This window comes from Melanostigma gelatinosum (assembly GCF_949748355.1).
Source record: "Melanostigma gelatinosum genome assembly, chromosome: 9".
Lineage (NCBI taxonomy): Eukaryota > Metazoa > Chordata > Actinopteri > Perciformes > Zoarcidae > Melanostigma > Melanostigma gelatinosum.
The window spans coordinates 22,203,339-22,218,342 of NC_136642.1; the positions used below are offsets into that span (position 1 = coordinate 22,203,339).

Genomic DNA, 15,004 nt, shown 5'->3' on the forward strand with positions numbered 1-15,004 from the left:
CGAACCCGTTCACTTCCTCTTTCACTTTTCTTCAATTAAACAAAGATAAAACAGAAGTAATTGTTTTTGGTACCAATGACGAACAATTGAAAATCACCGCTCAGCTTCAATCACTGATGTTAAAACCCACAAACCAAGCCAGAAATCTAGGTGTAGTTATGGATTCAGACCTCAACCTGAACAGCCATATCAAGACAATTACAAAATCAGCCTACTATCACCTGAAGAATATATCAAGGATTAGAGGACTTATGTCTCAACAGGATTTGGAAAAACTTGTCCACGCATTTATCTTCAGCAGACTGGACTACTGTAACGGTGTGTTTACAGGTCTCTGTAAAAAGTCCGTCAGAAAGCTGCACCTAATTCAGAACGCTGCAGCTCGAGTCCTCACTAAGACCAGGAGGGTGGATCACATCACTCCAGTTCTGAGGTCTTTGCACTGGCTTCCTGTCCAACAAAGAATTGACTTTAAAATCCTGCTGTTGGTTTACAAAGCACTGAATGGTTTAGGGCCAAAATACATCTCTGATCTGCTGCTACCTTATGAACCATCCCGACCCCTCAGGTCGTCTGGGAGCGGTCTACTATCTGTTTCCAGAGTCAGAACTAAACATGGAGAAGCAGCGTTCAGTTTTTCTGCTCCACATATCTGGAACAAAGTCCCAGAAAGCTGCAGGTCTGCTGAGACCCTCAGCTCCTTTAAATCAAGATTGAAGACTTTTCTGTTTGCTGCTGCCTTTAATTGAACCACATTCAATTAATATATTCATCAATTTCCTGCATTTCTGCATTTTACTACTGTGTTTTATTTCTTACACTGTTCTTAATTGCTGTTAAATCTCCTTTTCTTTTGCCTATGTTTTGATGCTTTTAATGGTTTTAAAAGGACTGCACAATATATCGCCATTTCCTCCGGGACCGAGTTCGTGCAAGGCGTACACTATAAAACGCAGATCGGCAGAGATCTTTTCCAGACGTGGTTTGTGTGCGAGTAATTGCAGAATTGCGGCAGTGTATGGTTGATTGCGTGCAGCGTAATGTCCCAGGGAGACATCAATTATTGTTTCAATGTATGTTTTAAATCTCCTTTACTTTTTACTACTGAATTTTATTTCTTACACTGTTTCTTTAATTGTTGTTAAATCTCCTTTTCTTTTTCCTTATGTTTTGATGCTTTTAATGGTTTTATGTGAAGCACTTTGAATTACCTTGTTGTTGAAATGTGCGATACAAATAAACTTGCCTTGCCTTGCCTTGCCTTCACATCCCTCCCCCCCAACCCCGTTTTTGTCCTATTTCTCTCTCTCTCTCTCTCTCTCTCTCTCTCTCTCTCTCTCTCTCTCTCTCTCTCTCTCTCTCTCTCTCTCTTGCAGGATTACAGGAACAACAGGGGACTCTGCACCGCCGGAGCTTCCGAAGAGACGGCCCCCACCCTACAGTCTCCATTCCCCCCGTTCCCGCCAGCCGCCGGACGTCAACGGTCCCCCATCGATCGCCTAACATCCTTTCTACAAACCCTCCTCGTTTCTTCTTCCTTACATCCCTTCATTTCTTCATCCCTCGACCCCTTCCGCTTCTTGAATCTAACAATCATTCCACGATGCAATAAACCTCTCGAAACCTCTCCTTGTTAGTGAAATAAATATATGTAAATATAAAGTAATGTGTGTTATTGTGTAAACACAGAAACACTGAGATAATTAATGAGGACGTTTTTTCATTTACAGATGTTTCCTGGTCATTCTTCTGCAGGATTGTGTGAACTGCTCCGACTCATTTCTCAACTTCACTGGTTTGGTGTTGCATTCAATAAAACACTCGAGTCCTCTAAAGTCACACGTTTGTATTGTGAGATTTTATTCATGTTGAGTTCCTGTGAAGCTTCTTAAATAGTGAATATAACATGTATAGGGGCTTAAAACAGCTTTGCATCTGTCAACAAGCAGCTACACCGAGTCATGAGGATTACTTTGTAGAACACAGGATTCTGCATTTTCCATATGCACCAGTGTTATTGTTCGGTTTGTAAGCCTTGTACCGAACGGTTTAAAACGAATACGTGATGTTACACCCCTAGAAACAAATAACCGTAGCTGTGGCGCCGTCATGAGGTTATTAGGTGGTAAGACAGCAGTGAAGGCCCAGGTATAAAATGCACGGCCCGCCACTGAGTCTGGCACATAACATTCTATCATCAGAAAAAAAATGGATATCAAAGTATTCATTAGGATGAATCATATAATTTGAGTACAATGTGAATGGACCAAGAACAGACCCTTGTGGCAACCCAACTCTGATGGTAAAATGGCTTGACTGAGTATCAGCAACAACAGTCTGAGTTCTCTCTGTAAGGTTCATCCACACCTGACTGTAGTTTGTGGAGAAGGATTTCATGATCAACGGTATCAAATGCTTCAGAGAGGCCAATGAAGAGGGCAGCACAAAACAGTTTCTTTAATCCAGGGACGAGACAATGCAACTTGTCCAATGGTTCGGGGATTTTTGCCAAGACAGGAAGTGTAGATATCGGACGGTAGTTGTTGAGATTCTGGACATCCTGCCGGTGCAGACGTTTCTTTGTCACCGACAGGTTAATCAGTCCTCATTGTTGCCACTGGATCGAGCCTTGGATCGGGCTCTGTCTCCGTTGTGGCTGCCATTGGGGAGTTGTTTTTTTATAACACGCATGTCCGTCAGCAGTGAAAGTAAAGGATCCCAGAACCACTGCGGAATCCGTAATTGAGAAAATATGATCTGATGTTTAGCATTTAGCTCAAAACACTCCCCAAAGAGCTGCTGCCATGGCCGTAGACCATAAACCCTGAGTTCAGTGATGCTACATGAAGGAATTAGCTCCTTTAACTCATCACTGACCGACAGAAATAAAATGTTCTCTGTCAATTTCTTGCTCCACTACAAATACAACCCAATAGGAGCAGTTTATCAAGAGAAATTACCACATGGCAGGTGAGATGCTGGGCATGAGATGCTGGGCTTTCAACTCTTCCATTGAGCTTTATTTCACATTACAGACAACGCTTTCCAAGTCATTTCAGACTCAGACTCACTCAGATGAGAAATGCATACTTACTGGCTCTCAGTAAGTCTCGAGCCAAATTAATTTGTGCAAGACTGTTTACAGTTTTACGACGGGTGTGAGAATAATCAGAGACACACACTCACACACTAAATGTTATTGCTGCAATAAAGTGCCTCTTTAACTAATTTCTGATGAATGGATTCTCCGCTCGATTAAAAGAAGAAATGGACGTGTATTTGTGGAGTGAAGAATATCTAATATCTTTATGGGCATTTATTTCTGTTCTACGGATGATTCAGTATGAAAAGGTTTAGAGGCCCCTTCCCCCTCAAAGCAAAGCAATCTTTCAGGAAACGCACTGTCTCCTCATTTATTTATGAGTGAGCTCTGGGTGTTCGGGAGGGGAGGCATCGCAGGCATCGGTCTTCAGCCTCCATGTGGCGCTCATCGATTTTAGCCCCTCGCTGCTGAAGTGCACCATCAATCAATACAGTAACAAGTCTTCATTTATACTTGAGAAATGCAGTTTCCAACTCAGTGGGCAGGGAGTTCCTGGTGTTGTCCATGTGGTTGTGAGAGAGAGACAGAGAGAGAGAAAGAGAGGCACCGGTCTGTATTTGGCCTTCATGTGTCTAACTGTACGTCACCATCCTGATACATTCAACAAAAATGCACAACCATGAACAACATTTTAAAGGTATGTTTTTCAGGCATTCGTGTGGATTCTTTTCTGTGACCCAGAGTGCCCCACGCTGAACCAGTTTGATGTCTGTATTTTCTCTTGTACACCCACAGTGACAACTTTATTGTGCGTGAGAGAAACCATTTGGATAGGAAAGAGTGGTTTATATGAGGCTGTGTTCTCACAAGGCCACACATTGAATGTAAAGACTTGTTTTCCATTCATCACAGCCGGGCTTTTATTTTGACGCTCTTCTACAGACACAACTTTTAAAGGATGTTGCCTTTAATCAAGACATAATAGCTCATAAAGAGCTGATAGTGTGCCATTTGGCCAACTGTAAATTCTGTCATATCTAACTCAGTTGGTATATTTGTCTGAGTAGCTCATACACATATGACGAAATGGAGTTTAGAGACCTCTCTTTGACATTTGATTAATCACCTGCTGTAATATTTTAGAGTGAGTTAAGAATGCCCTTATAGCATCACAACATATCAATAGACTTTCCATAAACTGTGTGCTTGATAGGCCCATAAAACAGTTGACCGCAGTGTTATTCATAACTTTTATCTTGTATTTTTTGTAATAGTCCTGAATGAACTTGAAGAATTGCTGTTATTTGTGATGCATATTTGTTTTACTTTACAGGGTCTAATGTTTACTAATCCTCCATCGAGTCATGGGCCTAGAGGTGGTAGAAGTCATGAATAGGCAATAAATAAAGTCTCAACTATAATGCAATGAGTTGAATGATTTGATTTGTGTGTCAGTCCTGTTAACCCCCTCTCTCTATTTTGAATGTTGACAGTCAACCTTATCACTGTCATTTGTATGTGATAACTGCATGGACCTCCCTAAAACTACAGAGGAAGATTCATGTGACCTTTTTCATCTTTGAACCCCTCCTTGGTAAACTCCCTGTGTGAACTACAAACAACTATTCGACCAGATCATCGACATAAATAATCTTCAGAGTCAACATTCTGGACGTTGCAAAACTGCATTTTTGTACTACAACCTAGGAAAACGTAATTTAAAAAAGGTTCTATGTGCAACATTCAGAATATAGCAGCATACCACTATTATGTAAGTAAAGATATAGTGAAGTAATGTCTCCCTGAGCAGAGAATAAAGTAGTTTCTCTGTGCTTTGTGTACAGAACTGGGCCAGCTGCGCGTGCTTTTTAATGCATGTGAGTGTGCCCCACTGGTTAGCTCGCGGCTCTAACTGAAGCTAGATACCTGTGTTTTTCGTACCGGGACATACTCAGAACTCAGAACAGTGGGTCTGGCTAGTTGTTTTGCTTTGCTGCTGATAAAAAATAGTCACATTCGGTAAAATCATCTTATAGTTGTGTGCAGAACATAGCTAAACTACCTAGCTAGCTAGCTAGCGAGCTACATGACGACCATGTTGGTGTTGGTGACGTCCATTGTGCGAGGCGAGAGATGTTGCAGTTTCACACAAAGCTAACGACTAGTTACTACAACAAACCTTTAACAAACTGCGACTTTCTTGACTTGCATAATTATCTTTTAAGGTGTCAAACATAATATTTAATTCATGGCTCAGTTCAATCGGTAACACAAAAATATTTGCCTCTTGTGTTGACTAAGTACATATTTTTTGCGAAATAAAGTCTCAGGGGGGACAGCGCAATGAATTTTGAATTTATTACCTTTGAAAAATGCCCTTCCGATTTAATTCCGATGGAGTAAATATTACAAACAATTGTTTGAGTTCCAGCATCATTTTAAAAGTAGCCTACTTTTAATGGGGAATACAGCAGGGAGGGTGAAATTGAATTGCTGATGAAATTGCTACACCCTTCTACTCTATTTCCACCCTTCACTACAACTACTGTATCGTTCTGTTCCTGCAGCGCATCCTAGGATGACAGTCCCCCCCCCCCCCTCGCTTTGCTGGGACGCCCGCTTGGTATGGTCCGCTCCTCCCCTCTCCTACGTCTCACCAATGGTACTTTCTATTGGGAGAAGGTCAAATGATTCCGCATGTCTGCCCGTGTGTGTACATTCCCGCGATGGTGCACGCCTGATGAAGAAACACCCCTGATACCTGAATCGCGTGTCCGAAAATGTTTGCGACCGTCTGAAGCGCCTCCTTCGCCTCGTGTCCCCTTCTGAAAGTAAGTACCGGAGTGCAGCGACGCGTTATTCTTGTTCCCGAAACGACTCACCCCGGCTTATATCTTGGTACTGCCGTAGAAGTCGTATATGCCTTTATAAAGGTTTAATGTTTGCAAAGTGTTGTTTCCGTGCAGCTGGCGGAGCTCGCGAGCCCCGGATGGTTTAAAAATAGTTCCGTTAGGAGGATGCTGCTGCTTCTTGCGATGCTTTCAGGCGGTGCAAGTGAAATTCAGGTGAACGGGTCACTGTAATTGTTCCTGAACGCGGCTTTGGGTGCTGTTTGTATCGTTTAATTGAAGTTCTACTACTACCGAGAGGCAGCTTGTGCACCGTTTATCTTTAGCGTCGCCGGTAACGTGTGTGTAACAGTCTCCTCTCTAGTAAATGGACAAGGATCTTGGTAAAAGTAGGTAGGGGACTACCTACAGGAGTGTTATAGGAACATTTAGAGGAGCTGGAGGAGAAAGACAAGAGCATTAAGTGCAATAAAGTCAGATCCCTATGGACTATTTTAGATTATTATAGGGATAATAGAAAAGCATGAGAATGCAACACATACATACACCATCAATTCAACAATGCCATATCTACTCAGATGTGTGTGTATAAAATAAGTATTTCCAGTTAAAGTGAGGTAATAATGCGGCGTGTTTACCTCCTTTACTCTACTGTGAATGCCATTTGAGGTCAGTGTTAATGTGGGACTGTGGTGGAAAGTTCACTCAGCAACTACAAAGCTCTTAGGAAGGAAGACTTAATGAAGTGAGTCATCAGAGTCAGCCCAAAACTCCCCTGCAGAGAAGCATGCAGCTAAGCCTATTACCACATTGCATAATTCAATAAGGTATAGCCCCATAAGGTGCAGAGTGAGCTGCCTCCAGGGCCTGTATATTGTCCACGCTCCTTAATCTCTTATTATACATACTAATAAAACATGTCCGCTCAGAGCGGGGTCAGCGTGTTCAGGTAAAGGAGCCGTGTTACTTGTGGTATTTGTTATAAATACTTGTTGTCACATAGATGTTATGGGAAGGTGTACGTGGGGGGACTTAGGACCCAGGGGAATGGGGGCAAAGCAGGGTAACCTGGGAAGGGGTCTGGACTGTGGGGTAACGTTAATGTACCGGAGCAGCTTGGAATAAAGAGTTGAGTTAAGAGCAGTCTGTTCTCACGTTTATTTCTAAACACGACATTACTGTCCAGAGACGCGCTGTGCTCTGCTGATGCTCTCTGTAGTTTGTTCAAGGCCGGCGAGATGTTCATGGTCGCGTTCAAAGCAAAGTGAGATGCAGGAGTCTGGTTGTTATGCTGCGTTCACACCGGTCGCGTTGATTTTTTGACGCACTGCACAATCGCGTCCAACGCGCCACCGGTCGTGTTCACACCAAACGCCGCAAAATCTCGTAGCGCCGGAGAGGGGGCGTGGTTTATCGTCCTGGAAGCCGTTCACCTGGCGCCATTTCTTTCCGCTGTCAACCGTGAAAGGAATAAGGACAATTGCTGCTTTGTACGTGTTGTGGAAGTCCCTCAAACATCGGAATGCCAAACGCCGTCATGTCTGGTTCATAATATTGTTCAGAGGAGCTCCGTGGATTGTATCGAGCTGTATTCACTGTCTAGCAAGCCACCGGTCGCTGTTTACTACAGCTGTAGGAACACAAAATAAACTGATTTGGCTGTGATTCAACGGCAATAAACCGACAAAAAGGGACTCCGAAATAACTACGTAATGATGCTGATTTGTACTTGTCTTCTCCGACAAAAAGGGACTCCGAAATAACTACGTAATGATGCCGATTTGTAGGTTACTGGTCTTCTCAATGGAGCTCTGATGGATCGGTGCTAGGCTATGCTAACATCGCTCCACCAGCACTCAATAACGTCACGTAGACGTAAATACGGCAGCGTCTATTCATTGTTTGTACCGTATGGTTTACACACACACATGCATACACATAGTTTGGTCCGGTCTCTATTGATATGAGGTATCGTAGAGCTCTGGGTGAACACAGACGGCTACAGGATTTATTTCCTGATTCAACAACGGCAGGAAGCCAGTGATGACAGGGGGAGCAACTCAACGCTGATAGGCTATCGCGCCACAGCGTCACGCGATTATGTCGCTGAAGTTGAAAAATTTCAACTCGCGCGTTGGCGATTTTGCGGCGTCCACCGCGTCCACCGCACTGCAATAACGCGTCCAACGCGCCGCGCCATCGCAAACTCGCGGCGCGCCAGTCTCATCGCGTCTGTGCATAGACTTTGTATGTAATCTCGACGCGTGTCAAAAAATCAACGTGACCGGTGTGAACGCAGCATTAGGTGTCGCATATGACTTGTTGTTGGGATCACCGGTGGCTTGTGTTTTTCTTGGTGGTCCATATTAGTGGGAAGACATAGGCTTTCTTCTTGATCTGTTAATTTCAACCTTTTCCTGTTATATATTCAGATGGCTTGTTTTTTCAAACTAAAAGTCATACTCCAAATATATTTAGTATATTGTCATTGGGGCTGGGACAATATAGGCTCTTATTGTGGATAAATGAACCTTCATTTATGCAGCGGGCCTTTATGATTAACTTATTTCAAATTTGTGTCCCATCTGTTACGCATGATATCGTGAATCGCAAATATTTTGGCCAGGATTATGGTGGTCTGGTTCAATGCTTAACTATTATACGGTATGTAGAAAAGAAGCTAATTTTTACCACTTAGAAGCTGGTAGTAATTGCTTGAAAAGTGACGCGAACAATGAATCGTTGGTGCTGCGTAGTTTTCCTTCACTCGTCCAATCAAATAGTTTTCTCTTAACTCTATTATATGAATTTGAAATGCTGAGCAGTTTCCCTAACCATCTTGTAGTCATTAAATCAAACTTTGGACAAATCTTATATCATTTTAAAAATCCACCTGTTGAGAACCTGTCATTTTGGAGAAAACGAGCACCATCACCTGTGTTACTAATACAAAGCATGGCAGTGACACACACACCTTGAATGATGACTCATGATGAAATTATGCACGGCCCTGCTGGCTTTGATTAATCCTTCACCCTGCTGTCGTCGGCCACTGCTTGCTGTTACCAATTGATTACCACGTTGAGATTCGCGTAGATGAAACTGAACCATATTCACTTAGCAGAAATGATTATGTACATGGCATTTAAAAAAAAAAGAAGAAAAAAAAGAAACAACAACTAATTCAATTGGTTCTAACAACTTTCAAGTATATCAAACTGTGCTTTCATGCTTTTGATGCTTTGTTTCCGTGCCGATAAGCCCAAGCTGTGAGGGACGAGGCTCGATGTTTATCAAGGTGGCCTCGACGAAATTCGTTATCTCGCCGATTAATCTGTGCAAGGATCTAAAGTCATGTGGTGTTTTAACAGCTGCGACTATCTCATCTGTCTCTGCAACCTCATTAATGCGCACGTGCGTGCGCATCTCTGTGAACGTTGACTGAATTGCCAACATCACATCTGACTTTTTGCCACGGAGACTGTTGCCTGAAAACACGCATCGTGGGTGTTAAGCTGCCGCCGTTCTAGAACTGAGGTGTTTCCTACGACGACATCCAGTACAATCTACTGTTGCATTGAGTTGATTCTTTGTGACCTCCTTTGATATGAAGGTAAATTGGTGGTTTCGTATCAACCTGAGCAGTTCCATGCAGATATAAATGGTTGGAGACGGAGCCCTTTTGTAACCAGCTGAAGCTAATCAGTGTTCAAACTGAAACTCTACCAGGAGTTGTTGCAATGCAAAATTATTTTTAAAAAAGCGTTTGAGGCTGAATGATGCTGGGCAGAGCCATGCGAGACCGTTAATCTTAAATAATAAAATTCCTAAAAGAGGGTTTGTCTGCAACCAAAATCACCTTCCCTCTGATCATGGGCCAGAGTTTTGACTCTGTTCAGCACTTTGTTCAGGTTGCATAAGAACCCTGTAGCTCAGTCTCTTAATGTGCTATTTCACTGGCCAAAAAAACGTTATTCGTTAAATGTATCAAAATGGGCCACAGCACAATTACCAAACTACTTGCATATGGCGGACTTAGCAGCTTGATGCAGGGTTTGTATGCTCATGAAAAACCTGGACAAGTAAAAGAAATAGCAATCTCCAGGCCTGGAGAAGTTTTGGAAAAATAAATAAATCCATAAAGGAGCTGTACAATAAGTTTGACTGAGAATAATCTGTATTGGTTAAACAATCATTTTTGGGCAGATGATGAAATGTTGTTTGCGAGGTCATGAAATGTCTTGAATGTCCTCCGATCTTGGCGAGCAGCTGCATGTGATTTTCAACTCAGGCCTGGTGCCAGCAATTAAACTGCTAGATGAGGGAATTTTAGCCGGTTTTATTTGAGCCTTTTGCGAGCCCTAGTTTTTCCATAGACTGTGGCGATGTTTCATTTTTTGGAATAATAAAGACGTGTGGTGTTCCAAAAGCATTGATGGATGGAGGGAGAGAGACAACCAGGGGAGGGGAAGGGGAGGGTACTGACTCCACAAGAAAGCAATGAGATAATGACAAGGGTGGTGGCACAGCGATTTGTTGCAGTCTGATGTGATTTCTGGAATCCAGCCTGAAAACTAATTGTGAAGCTTCCAAGAAATGCGTTGCTTTACGGGGTTCATATCGGCCTGAGACGTTTGCAAAGACGTCCCAGAGATCCGGTGCCACTGAGATGCTCATGTGTGGTGTGTGCTTTGCTACGAATGACTTATGTTTACATGTAAGGGGCGATGATTTTACTTTGTCTGAAAAAGAAAACTGTGATCACGCAGCTAGACTGCGGGCCGCAAAGCACGCATCACAAAACCCACGCCACGAAACCTGACGGGAAGATGGCGACGCTGTCGGCGAACTGAAATCAGATTTGGCCCCCGTCACTTAAGTTGAGCGACCATCGCCTGAAAGCTAATTGAATCAAAGCAAGGGGGGTGGGGGTCATTTTTGACTGATACTCCACAGGCGTTTGTCTCTGTCAGCCTAATATCACACGGTGAAGTGACTCAGCAGTTCCCAACCCCGACTGTGTGCATGTCTTTAACTCAAACTGACAGTGTTCTAGCTCCTGTACATACCTTGCCATGAGCTACATGAGCTACTCTGCTTGAAAGCTGAGGTTTTCGCGGTTTTATAAATTTATTTTCCTTTCCCACCATTGTCGTCGTCATCATCATGTGCAGCCTCCATGCACATAGAAACCTCAGGAACACTCGCAGACAGAAATAGATCAACCCAGGAAGGCAGAGGTTTATTTTGAGTTAACGGTGAGCTGTGAAGAAGAGTGTCAGTAGTTTTCTTGGCATAATGTGATCTCACAGGGCCGTGTAGTTCCTCACTGGAATGGTGTTATATTGTAGAAGCAAGCACGAGCAGAGAATCGTTCCCTTGGTGTGAGGAATGACTTTCCTTGCCAGTCCCTCATGTCAATAGCTCTTTTAAGTGGTTCGTTTTTTTCCATCGACCCGTTGGTTGACTGTGCTTCCTCTTAGAGCTACAGAACGACATATTTCTACGTAATGTGCAGGAGATGGCATTTTCCCATGTGGGCTTGAAAGTTGAAGGAATTGAGAAACATGTTCGGGGAGGGACCTTTCTAGGAATGTGCTTCTTTCTACACTGTAGCTTGCAGCATTCATCTTATTGAAGAAGGGGACACAAGGGCCAATTTTCTAGTTTCTCATTTCAGGATCTTGTAGCATTACTTGTTTGTTTAACTTATTACCTTGTATATTAAGTATTCAAATTGAGAGATCTCGATGGCCGATCGATCCGAGTACCCTCACTGGGAACCGGCTCAGGTGACATCATATAGTTGTATCGTCATCCCAGCATAACACCACAGACCTCTTGGGTTACAATCTCCCCCCCTATACAGCCATCACCAATCATTGTCATGTGATCAGTGTTCCACAGATGCATCATGGGATTACACCTGAGCCAGTTAAATTTTTGCTCGAAAGCTCTGTAAAAGCTATGAACCTTGATTATAATGTCGAAAGATGAGATGTTTATGACTCAAATGATATGTTTGCAGAGCCACGGTTGGTCTCGGAATAGTTTCATATTTTGCCACATTTGCTTTCTTGCCAAGAGTTGGAGAGAAGATTTAGACCACTCTCATGTCTGTACTATAAATATGAAGCTAGAGCCGGCAGCAACAACAAACAATCCACCTGCCTAGGTAGAAGTATTTACAGCACCTAGCTCTCTGTAAAACCATAAATAGTTTACATTTAGTTTTTTACAGCAAATGAGATGCAATGTGTTGATTGGCCAGCTTTTAAAGGTGTTGGGAGGCGGATGTTGCCCATTTCCAGTCTTTATGCTAGGCTAAGCTAACAGTGTTCTGGTTCTAGCTTCACTCAAAATGTTTTGTACTGCCCGCTGACGCCTCACTCACTACTCTTAACCAGCCCTGGACAGAAGTACTGATACAGTGTGGTGGGATTTCTAGACTACGTCGATGGGAAAAACCATTTCCCCGCTTTTATTTTTTTGGAAGGTGCATTTGGCTATCGGCTAACGGAACTACACACAAAGCTGATTGCATCTCTGCCACTCCACGTTTCCACGTGTTTTGTCTAGAAAAATAGACAAGCTCCATTTGAATTGAGCTGTCTCGTCTTACCAGCTCAATTCAAAATGTACCAACAGGGTAATCTTGAGCCCATCTCTCCATCATATCACGTAGTGTCTATGAATAACTTTATGGCTAATTTCTGAAGCCATTAGTGTTACAGTGAGCTCACTTTACATGCACGTTTTTTCCTTTTTATTATCTTGTATTTAAATTCATTATGGGACTGGGTACAAAATGTTTAATAAAACACATTAAATTAACTCAGCCAGCGTGAACTCATATTCTGTTCAGTGCAAATGGTATTTTAAGAAGTCTTCCATATTTTATCCTCATTGCAGTGAAATTCCCATAAGCATAGATAATATTACCCAAAGCCGCCTGTCGATAAAAGATATAGCTGTTATGATTCAGCCTACGATGAGCCTCCTGCTGCTCTGTTAGATGGTGGAATATGAGGAAGTAAACTGGAGAACTCATTTAGTTTCTTTCGACCCTGAAACTCATTAGTTATTACTTACTTTTATAGTTCGTCATATTTCAAGCTTTTCTGTCTAAATCAACCCAGGAACTAAATAGAAAGAAATTGTCGAAGTCCAACGTACGTCTATTGTCAGCCTTAGGTCTAAATGAGACATCCTGAAGATGGTGTCGGATGCCGAATTCAAACAAGATGATTCCATTATCGCTTTAACTGACAAGTGGCTGGCAACGTTTATATTGGGATGTTTTATTTGCAGGGGCAACGCTCCCATCCAGGGCAACCCAAACATCATACAATGACGCTACCGACCACGAGCATGTTGCCCAGTTCCTCCGGGAGACGTTGATAAGATGCCCCCGAGCAGATAACGACTGCGCATCGCAACCATTAGCCCCAACGCAAATATGAGCCGAAAAAAATGACAGAGGGGTTGTTTATTCGTCGCCCGGTAATTGACTGAGCATTTCCATCATGGCGTTGTGTTTCCTGCCAGGCTAATGTGACCCCGCCCTATTAGTTCAGGAGATGTGCCGCAATCAGGCTCCTCGTGCGCTGCGACGAGGCCAAGGAAAGGAATGGGGGAGAAAGGAGAGATGCGAACAATGGTGAGGTGCAGACAATGGGACGACCAGGGGACGGGAGTAGAGAACAGACGGGAAGATGAGTCATATCACTGCAGCTACCGGACTATGTATTTAATACTCACCAAATGCTCATAACTTCAAAGCGAGCGTTGGTTTCTCTTCACTGAATGTTTTCCATCTTTGTGTTTATAATACAAGGAGACATTTTCTGTATTAAAGCTGCACAAGACATCGTTACACACTGAGAAATCTTGTCCAGTTGCACGTCAGTGAACTCGATACAGTCGACATACCCAACAATTTGAAATTGATTCAGACAAAAATATGATATTGCCTTCACTATCTCAGCAGATGAAGTAGCCAGAGTTCCAAGGCGTGTTGGAAGAGAAACCGGCCGTGCCTTGCTTTAAAATGCTCCAGCTATACTTACTGTGTTACACGGCTGCTGTTGTTTTCCTGCCTCTGTACGTCTTCAGGGCCGTTACTGATTTAGCTGTATGCTGGGCCAGCTAATCCTGCCTCTGATCAATACTCCACTTCTCCTGCTAACCCCCTGGATTCCATCCAGGAACCAGCGCAGCTGATATCTTTATTTACCGTTCCCCTTTTTCGTCATTCATAAACCCAGCTTCAGGGAGGGTTGAAATTCACATCTGAAACGGGGCAAACTTGAGAGCAGAATCTCCTCCATTTGCCTTGGCTGGATTAGCAGTTGGTCGTGTTAACGGTGCACTGGGTACACGCTTAGCTCGTCTTTGTTTTACTGTGAAATAGCTCAGTCAGCCCTGAACTCGAGGCTGCGCGTGTCAAAGCGAGCACATCACCCCCGTGTCGTCGTCGTTTTTATTTACGCCCGGCAGCTCTCAGCAAAAGTGCACGCCCGAGCACCGGCGACACCTGCTGTCCCTCTGTCGGTCTGAGGGACTCTCCTCAATCCATGACATGCTCGGATGCTGATGGTGTTTGTCAGGATGCTCTGCACGTGCACAGACAATTAAGCTGAAACCCAAGGCTGGCTTAATGAAGCTCGGCAGGGAGAACATCCTCAAACAAAGTTATTTCCCATAGAGATGGAAGTAGACATGGTCTGTTCATGTCAGGAGGATCCACATGGCTCCACTGATGCGTTGTTGTGGTGCAGCTTTATCCATTGGTGAAACGGATAAACCCGTACAAATAAGCTGACATGGAATGCAACCTTTTTGGAGACGTTATGATTGACTGACCGTTGTGTCTTTGTGCTACACATTCTATTTTAAATTGAAGTGCTCTTTAAGTCCCATGCAGATCCAACCTGACCCACCACATGTTTGGTACATGAAACTATCTCAGAAGCAGACGATGGAAACTGTTGATCGGATGAACCATCTGTCAATCAAGCTCTTACCAAAGTTCGAAAAGCCTTCAGTCCCTCTTCTCTCTGGCCTTCTTTCGATGAAGCGATATTCCCCATTACTGATGCTGGTGCAGCAG

The 15,004-nt window shown here is 43.4% G+C and overlaps 1 protein-coding gene across 2 annotated transcripts in view; it reads left to right on the plus strand.

The window, feature by feature from the left end:
* The first annotated feature begins 5,772 nt into the window (after positions 1 to 5,772).
* The window catches only part of oxr1a (oxidation resistance 1a), a 138,771-nt gene continuing 129,539 nt past the window's right edge, over positions 5,773 to 15,004 (plus strand). For both annotated transcript variants that reach the window (XM_079275544.1, XM_079275545.1), the window contains exon 1: positions 5,773 to 5,874. The gene's annotated coding sequence lies outside the window, so the exon portion shown is untranslated. The remainder of the gene's footprint in view (positions 5,875 to 15,004) is intronic.